Genomic DNA, 10046 nt, shown 5'->3' with positions numbered 1-10046 from the left:
GTGTTTTTAGAAACAAGTTGGATGATACAGGAGTTATTGTATGAAATAAAGCTAGATTGGTTGTTCAAGGGTACAATCAACAAGAAGGAATTGACTATGATGAAACCTTTGCTCCTGTAGCCAGACTTGAGGCTAATAGATTATTAATAGCATTTGCTGCTCATAAAGGAATTAAACTTTATCAAATGGACGTTAAGACATCATTTCTTAACGGTTATTTGAATGAGGAGGTTTTTGTTGAAAAACCTCCTGGATTTCTCGATAGCAAGTTTCAAAACCACGTTTTCAAATTGGATAAAGCCTGTATTGTATGAAACAAGCTCTGAGGTCGTGGTACGACAGATTGTCAAAATATCTTCTTGAAAGTGGTTTTAAAAGAGGATCTATCGACAAAACCTTATTCTTGAAAACTAAAAATTCCGATCTATTTGTTGTACAAATTTATGTTGATGATATTATCTTTGGTTCAACTAATAATTGTCTATGTAAGTATTTTTCAGAATTAATGACCTCAGAATTCGAGATGAGCATGATAGGAGAACTCAAGTTCTTCCTTGGACTCTAAATTCAACAAACTACTGAAGGAATTATGATACACCAACAAAAATAAATCAAGGAGCTAATCAAGAAATTCGGTATGGAAAATTCTAATTCTAAGCCCACTCCTATGGATATAGATAAGAAGTTGACTTTGGATGAAAACGGTAAGTCTGTCGATGAGACAACTTATCGAGGTATGATTGGCTCACTTCTTTATTTAACTGCAAGTCGTCCTGATATTATGTTTAGTGTATACGTATGTGCTCCATTTCAATCGTATCCTAAAGAATCGCATATGATTGCAGTTAAGAGGATCTTGAAGTATTTAATTGGTATATCTAAATTATATCAATGGTATCCTCTTGAGTGTAATTTCGATCTCATAGGGTATTCAGATGCAGATTATGCAGGTTGTTCACTTGACAGAAAAAGTACTTCCGGCATAGCCACGTTTGTTGGACCGTGTATTATTACATGGGGGTCAAAGAAGCAAAATTCTGTTGCGTTAGCTACTGCTGAAGCCGAATACATTGTCGCTGGGCTGGTATTGTAACACCCCTGATTTTCGGCTAAATTAAAACTAACTTTACATATAAAACTGGCCGAAATACAAGGATATTATAATTAATATACAAAGTCTCTTATTACAAATCCTTTTAAAAATTAAATAATACAAGTCGAAATCGAAAACTTTACAAAACTTTAAATAAATTCTTCATAGTTAAAACGACTGGGCATTTAAAATGCCGGCTCGCCACTGCGGGTTATGAGCCAATCTATAATCTTCACTGGGCATTTAAAATGCCGGCTCGCCACTGCGGGTTATGAGCCAAACTTTAATCTTCACTGGGCATTTAAAATGCCGCTCATCGGGTTATGAGCCAAACTTTAATCTTCACCGGGCATTTTTAATGCCGCTCAACTAAGGGTTATGAGCCAATCTATAATTCTCTAATCTTATAACTTTTAAATTTTAGCAAATATGCTAAATAAATTGTAAATTCCGAATAAAGCAGAGTTGTCTTATTACAAAGAAAATAGTATAATTACTCCATGTCAAATAATATCTTAGCTATTAATCTCAGTATTGTAAAAAATGACAATTCCACCACTAACAATTATACTACTTCAATCAGACCATAATAGTCGCTACAATCCAAGCCTCCTCTACCTGTTTTTACATTGTACATACATTATACCATGTTGTGTACAATATACAAACTATCTTACTGCACCATTAACTAAATAATATGCCAAATATACCAAATTCAACTACTATTAATCAAAACTCATATAGCTGCTCTTATCATTATTAAAATACCAACCTTGCTATAACCCGGCTAAACACAGTCTCACCCATTTGTGTAATAATAGAAAGACATAGACAATACTAAATATAGTACTCATTTCTTGCCTCCATAATTAACCAAGTTTCGACTCATTACTCCTCACCCATTGCTCTGTCTCATAATATAATACTCTATGTTACTCCGACACTTCACTTAGCTGCCGTGTCGCGTATCCTACACCTATTGGTCCGATACCGACACGACACTTTGACACTTCACTTTAGACCAAAAAATTGAAAAATCCACACAAAATAGCCGTATCCGACGCTCGACACGCGTCAGACACGACACCCGTGTCGGAGAGTCCGGGTAACACAAATAATACTTCCACGTAACCATGTAACGTATTTTCATCGTCTTCCCTAAGCCAAGGATAAAGGGTGAGTGAACTCGCGGTAACCGCAAGACAAAAGATAACTCGGCACAGAGGCTACATTACTCAATATCAGTATCCAATCTCAATTACAGTAAGCTCATCACTTAGCTTCCCAAACTAAAGACAATCGTATACTAAGACTTAGAGGCTTAATTTAATAGCTATGCTCACATGCTTATACCATCCCTAGCCCAAAACAGCATACCAATAAATTCAATCAGTTCATACTCTGTCTTTGGCTACTGCAAGCCTTGCCCATTTGACATACTACCAACTAAACAAAAAGAATATACAGTTAATGAAATCTCAAGAAAATGAAGGCTCATATCGATTAAAGGCAAAATTAGGAACTTTATATTAAGTATAGAGTAAACTTAATCTTATGCTCAAGTTAACAGTACACCACAAAGGTAAATCATACTTTTACCATTTGATAACAACCAAACCAAAGTCCTTTGTGCAGACCATAACCAAATTAGTTTCTTTACTCAACAAACTCCTAGATTTTTAATCTGTGCACACCTACTTAAGCCACCACTTTACTTGTTACCCATACATACAATGACGAGAATCATAATTCAATTATATAATTAAATTTCAGCATATAAACCACTTTAGTAAATAATACAAATTCACACAACCCCGAATAATAATAAAATTATTAGGGTTCGTAAAATCGTGTTACACCTTTGTCTAAATCCTCCATTTTTAGGTCTAATCCACCTTATTTATACATAAGCTCTAATTAGTAAGGGTTAACCTAAAAAAATTAACATTAGATTAAGGGTGTATGATTACATACCATTGATTAAGAGGATGGTTGATGAAAAATTGATCGAATAAGATGATGAATAAGGCTTGCTTCTCCCTTCTTGTTCCTTCATTCCACCACCGATTATTCTTCCCTTCTACAATCTTCCTTTTCTTTTTTTTTTTTGATCTTATCTCTTTGGCAATATACTGATAAGTAGTGTGACGAAATGATCATGTGGGTGGGAATATATTTAGTTGGTTAATTATTTTCTATTCGGGTCAGTTTAAGTTACGATACGATACTAACATTAAGTTATGTAACTTAACTCCCCAGTACTTCACCTTAAAGTAACGTTTTATATACGGGTTAGTTTGCGTTAGCAAGTATGGTTATCGCGCGCCCTTTCTTTTCTTTCCCTTTTCTGTTTCTAAGTTATTATTGGTTTTCTATTCGGTTTCCAAGTCTATTTTCTTTACTGTTCAAATTTGAATTTGCATTACAAAAGTTCTCTCTCTATCTCTTTATTATAATTATTATTATTATTATTATTATTATTATTATTATTATTATTATTATTATTATTATTATTATTTTCCTAAAATTCTATTTTAACGAAAATACTTTCCACATATTTGTAACTTGACTCAAATTTTTGGGGTGTTACAGATATGTTCTCAAATTTTATGGCTTAAGCAACAGTTATGTGATTACGGTGTTAATGTTGGTTGTATACCTATTTTATGCGATAACACGAGTGCTATAAATATATCTAAGAACCCTGCGCAGAACTCACGAACTACGCATATAGACATTAGACACCTTTTTCTACGTGATCATGTAGATAAGGGCAATATAAGACTGGAATTTTGTAGTACAGAAAGACAATGGGATGACATTTTTACCAAAGCATTGGCTAAAGAACGTTTTGAGATTTTACGGTTGGAAATTGGTTTAATTGGTGGCAACTAAACTAGTCGTAAATATTTTATTTTCCGTATGACTGACTAGATTTGACGATATTGTATGACTGTGTCTGTATTCTTCGTTGCAAGTTTATTTATGTTAAATGTTATATTATATTAATAGAATATTCCGGTTGTTAGTCATATATCGTATGTTTTATTACGAACCACAAAGTCGGTAATAAATTATACTTGTATATCTTGTACCGAAATTCCTTACTATAATTCTATCTTTTGTCAAAATTTCATCTTACCATATCTCACAAAAGATCTACCATAATTAATATTTCCTACACTTTCTATATAATATGATAAGTAAACAAAAAAAAAAATAAACAAAAAAAAATTCTACAAAATCTACTTACCTAATCCTACACGCCACTCCTTTCCCTAATCCCACACAAACTCAATTTGCCATAATTTACATTGATCATGCCCATAAAACCCCACCTTCATCCATCCACATCAACATACAACTCCCTAAAACTTTACCTCTTTGAAATCTTTCACATTCAACCTCCAAAAATTAATTACCATCATGGCACCTCCATCAACCCGCCTTCACTCACCCTCAACTCGGTCCACAACTCGGACCGGGTCATCTAAGCTACCATGCAACAAAACCTTTACCCCTACCAAAACTCCTCACCTCAACCAAACCATAAGCCTACCAATCCCGATCATAACCGGGTTGATCCTAACCTAGAGGGGAAACAACGAAAGCTTAACAAAGGTAAAAAAAGAAGGTTGTTGGTCTTGAGGGTTCGGTTGAAAAAACCGTGGTAGTAGTTAATCAAGAAGGTGCTCAAAGGGCTATGTTTCGTGAATACATGCCAAATGCAACATTGACGGGTATTGATAACATTAGACTTACTGCGGATGAAAGGACTCGGGTGAACCAGTTATGCGGTATGGTATTCATGGAGGACGGTCTTATTCCGAGAAGTGGTATGGAAAAATTGAAGCTTTACAATTTTTTAAGGACTTTGGTAAAACTATCAAGAGTGGAACAAGGTTTGTTCTTTTGTTTGTCCCGTATATCCGATTGAGGTAATCCAATTTTACTTTTTCGTTTCTATGAAGAATAACATGTTGCATGCGATGGTAAATGAGTTCAAAGTCATCATCTCCCTTGCCGGATTTTGTACTCTGTTTTCGGTCCCTGGTGATGGGATCGAAATTAACCCGAGTGCGGAATGGGGAGATGTGACCGAGGAAGAAAAACTTCAAATTAAGCGGTCTTTTGATGATGGTGCTACCGGGTCAAGTAATAAGTTAGCGGGATTTTTTACTCCGAAATTGAAATTCTTTTTAAATTTTCTTTGGAATACGGTTGTCCCGAGGAGAGGTGGTCGTGATAAGTTGTCGAGTTATGAAATGGTGTTGGTCTAAAAGTGGCTTGAAGGGACTAAGGTTAGTCTTCCTCGTCTTGTTTTTCATCGCATCATTCAAGCAAGTATTTCCGTCACCGAGAAGAAGTTGTATACTACCTTGGACTTGCCATATGGTATGTGGGTTTCTTAGCTTTTAGAAAGAAAAGGAGTTGTCGGTCCTACTAGCTACGGTGTAATGGTCAAAGATGAGATGTGTGACACTCATCTAAAGTTCATGAAACTTGGAGCAATTGGACCCGACTTGGTGTTCTTGGGAAAGGCTAATGTGGTGGAGAAGTCTTCGGATGTGGTTTCGGTCGTAGAACAAAAATTGGACTCGTTTATGACAAGTATTTGTGAAACATTAGATGCTCAAAACAAGTTGTTTGCGGAGTTGGTCTCGAGTTTGGGTAAAGACAAGGATGGGGCTTCGGTTTTTAATGGTTCGGGTAATGCTGAGGTCCTAGCTTACTTGCATGGGTTGGAAGCACGTGTTGATGCTATGGCTCGTGATGTGACTAAAGCGGCTAAAGAGTGCGTTCTTCATTCCGGGTCATTGGCTAAATTGGCTAGTCAAGGAGGGGTGATTTGGCGTGAAGGGAAGGCAATGCATGATGATATGGGAGTCATTTACGAGGCTACTAAGGCCGTGCCCTCAAAGTGCTTAATTTCGAGAAGTGCCTTACGGCACAAGCTAACCATGTCCGGTCATGCTTTGATCGTCCTGACTCTCTTGAGTTTAGGACCCGTCCTGGTTATGTGAACCCAAATGTCGTGAAACGCGACTATCCTTAAACCCGCCCCAATCCTTTCCTTGCTTGTTTTTATTAGACTTTATATTTTGGATAATTGTCTAATTCGGCCCATTTTGGCTTACACTTCTATTCGGCCCATTATGCTTTATAACTTGTTATTCTATCCTGCCCATTGGTATTAGACTACTTGGTTTGTAATAGACATATGCTATATTTTGCATGCTTATCGTAGACTACTTTCTCGTTTTATAATCTATCTTTGCATGATTAATACGTGTCTCGATCTATATTATGTTGGAATAAGTGTCCTCCGACAATAATGCGATCACAACTGTCGATCATGATGATCACATGTTTAAATCTCAATTTAAGAATACATGTGGGAAGTAATATTTTACAGTCAACTTGTCCACACATATCGGTAATGATTGGCTGACTAGAGTTTGACATTACTGTCATGCGACGGTGGTGATCAGTTGATCCTCTTAGGTCATACCTAAAGGGTGACGCTCTTAATTGATTATTTAATTAATCGTATGACGATACGGGTTAATTAAATTCCTTAAAATTGACAAGTGATTTTGTGAGTGTAATTACGTGTCTTATTGTAATTTGATTAAATAAGATTCGGTCTAAGTAATCGAATTGTTTTATTACTTAGATTAATTTATTGTTTATGAAACAATTAAAAATAGAATGAATAATTTATTATAAATAGAAGTTGTTGTAGTTTATAATTATATGATCCCTTTTGGTACAAGTAATTGTGGATTACTAATTATTTTTGTATGTGACATATTTAAATTATATGATGATTTTTAATATGTTAAAAATACATTATATTGTAACATGTCAAGTAACATGTCACATATGTCACAATTGACAAATGACAAAAATAAAATGGACCTCCCTTTTATGGGAATAACCGGTTTTATGGAGGGAGTATTAGGTTTGTGTTGTCTAATTTATTTATCCAAAAGAAACACAATGATGACCTATTTTCATAGCCATGCAAACCTATTATTCTTGGGAAGAATACAAGCTCATGCATTGACTCCTCTCCTCCCATGCCACCCGGTTTTCCAAAGAGAAAAAGAAGAGTTTTTCTCTTATATTTTTTATTCTATAAGTTGTAAAAATATACATGATGTATTTTACTAGTAGTTCCTTTTACTCTACATTTTTAGAGAACTAGGAGAGCTCATAAAATCCTCCCTCTTGACCGAAATATTCAAGAGCATAATACAATTATTTTGGGTCAAATTTTTAAGCTAGATTTATAATATTACTAGTTCATAATATTATTAATTATTAAGAGTAACACCTTGGCTATAAACTTTTGGGAGAGGTTCTAATTTGAACCTTTGTTCATCCATTATAAGGAAGCTCAAGAACTAACCAATAGGTGAATATGTTGGTGCCCTTTTGATCTGAAATCTCAAAGTAAGATTGACGATTTCTTCTCTAATCTTGTTTTATGCTTGCATGCATAAGATCTAGTTATTATTTTATGACTAAATAATCACATTTGTATGAAATGTATAGAAATAGAACTAATGAATCCTAACAAGTGGTATCAGAGCCTTAGGTTGTTTGCATGCAAATCGGTTTATTGTTTTTCCGAGTTAATCTTATTAACAAACAAAACTTGTAATTTTGTGTTTATTATGATATATCACGAAATCACTTGGCATGTTAAATTTTCTGGTCCTAAAATGTATTTGGGATATTTTGGTTCATTTATGGATTATATTGTTCATTTTGTTAATTTATGACATAAAAATGTGATTTTGTATATATAAATGTCATTTTTGGACGAAAATTACTTAAACTTCGAATTTTCTAGTGGTTTTTAGATATGTTTTCACATGTAATACATACTGATGGCCTGTAAATTTTCATCTTAAAATAAGTTGTTTTGCTCGAAATATGAATTTTATAAGTTAAAATCGTATTTAAATGGGTAAATAGGTTAATATGAGTTATATTTCGAATTTAATCATGAAATTTTAGTATGTTGTCACATGCAATTTTACAAGATGTGTGTAAAATGTTTGGCTATAGTGAAGTACTTTTGCATGATTTATGAATTTTTGATGAAAAATCACATAAATAGTGACTATAATTAGTTATAATGCTAAAACATACTTCATGACTAAAGAAAAACGTCACATGTTGCATTTTATCATATATTTCAGATCTAAAAGTGAAAAGTTGATAAAAATAAAATTTTCTCATATTTTAATGGTCATATTTGTTAAAACCGATAAACCGCAACATTGTTTTTCTCGATAATTTTTCGAAATATTTAACCTAAGTATTGAACATTATGAGAGTCATGGTATTTTTTTTCCAGAATGTTCATAAGTTTGAATTTCAAATTTTGAAATTATTTGAAATAATTTTGATTTAATTTGAAGTTTATGTTATAAAATTGTAATTTTAAGTCCATAATGAACAATGTTGTCAAATCAAGTTGAATTATTGTCAAAGTGTTAGTGAAGACTAAATTTTGAGTCCTAAGTGAGTTAGGATAATTAACTTGAACATAAATATGAGTTTATGTAACATATTGTGATTTAATAAGATAAATCACGCAAATCCGTAAAAACCGATTAATATATGAAATTGGCTCTTTAAAGGCGATTTAGCTTAAAATTTGGCATGTTCATACATATTATAAATGCTGCATTTTATTTATGATTGTTATAATTTTGGTTTATATAATTTTTAAATTATGTAATTTTACTTAGTATGGCCTTAGTTTTTAATTGATATTACCCGAAATGTATGGGAATATCGATTCGGTTGTAATTATTGTGATCTCGTATCACCGTTTTGTAATTTAATAGATTTATTTTTATTACAAATGTATAATAGGAAATTATGTAATTTTAATTTATTACTTTGTAATTTCCCGGAGTTTCCATGAAGACGGTGTTACCTCGAGATGCGTGCCAAGACCGAAGTTCAAGGGACCAAAGGAGTTGGTTTCCGCATTTGTAATAGTTTATTAGATTTATTATTTTAGGAAGACCATACTAGGATTTTTTTTATGCTTTGCATTTTATTTATATGTTGCATGCATCGCTAAATCGCCATAACTAAACATGCATTTTAAATCAAGTTTATCGACCGTGTCAATTACAATTATCGTAGTTCACTGCTTTAGTTCACTTAAAACGTGATAGATAATAAATTGACATGACCTCTCGCTAAATATAAAATTGAGACTTAGCCTTACCAAGAATTAGAAACCATGAAAACCTATTTCGTGAGGGAGTGCGCTCGGCCAAACCGGGGTACAAACCTTGTTACGTAGGGGAAGTGGGTGATAAATGTCTATCCACCGAATTCATATTGATGAGGGTTATATCGCCAAAGCGTGCCCAAGTTAATGTGAATTTGGATCATGGACACATTTATTCGAAATTTGGGTTGAACTCAACAAAAGTATTCTCGACCATAGCCGGATGTGTGTTGGGCTAAAGATAAATATTAATGTAATTTTATCGACCAAGAGTTCTAAAGTATAATCGATTAAAGAGTTAATCCACCGAGTTATATTGATGAGGGTTGTATCGCCAAAGCGTGCCCAAGTTAATATGAATTTGGATCTTGGAATCATTTATAATAGTTGGGTAGAGGTCACTATAAATTCTCATATCTTGTTAAATTATTTACAAGTATGATTAAAAAGACAAATGTTAATATTTTCTTTTCCTCCATACTTGTAGTTCATTACAATGAATCCATCAAACGCAACTACACCGATAACTATTGAGTCTTGCCACAATGTTTTTGACGACGTTTGCTTCAACAATATATGATTTCGACACAACTAGAGAACTTCATTTTGGGATAGGTTCGGATGGAAACCTAAACTTCATCACTTCTTCTAGACCACCTACTACTACAAGATCTCTTGTGAGCCGAT

General features: G+C 33.6%; 1 long non-coding RNA gene across 1 annotated transcript; it reads right to left on the bottom strand.

The window, feature by feature from the left end:
- Positions 1–1145: 1145 nt before the first annotated feature.
- LOC141591053 (uncharacterized) lies at positions 1146–3313 on the bottom strand. Its single transcript, XR_012520618.1, has 2 exons — positions 3068–3313; positions 1146–1355 (listed from the first exon to the last, which is right to left on the bottom strand). It is a non-coding gene; the product is annotated as an uncharacterized LOC141591053 (long non-coding RNA).
- Between the last annotated feature and the right edge of the window lie 6733 nt (positions 3314–10046).

This window comes from Silene latifolia, chromosome 7 (genome assembly GCF_048544455.1).
Source record: "Silene latifolia isolate original U9 population chromosome 7, ASM4854445v1, whole genome shotgun sequence".
Classification (NCBI taxonomy): domain Eukaryota; kingdom Viridiplantae; phylum Streptophyta; class Magnoliopsida; order Caryophyllales; family Caryophyllaceae; genus Silene; species Silene latifolia.
Note: the sequence above shows the minus strand (reverse complement) of the source record. Positions and strands in the feature narration are given on the sequence as shown.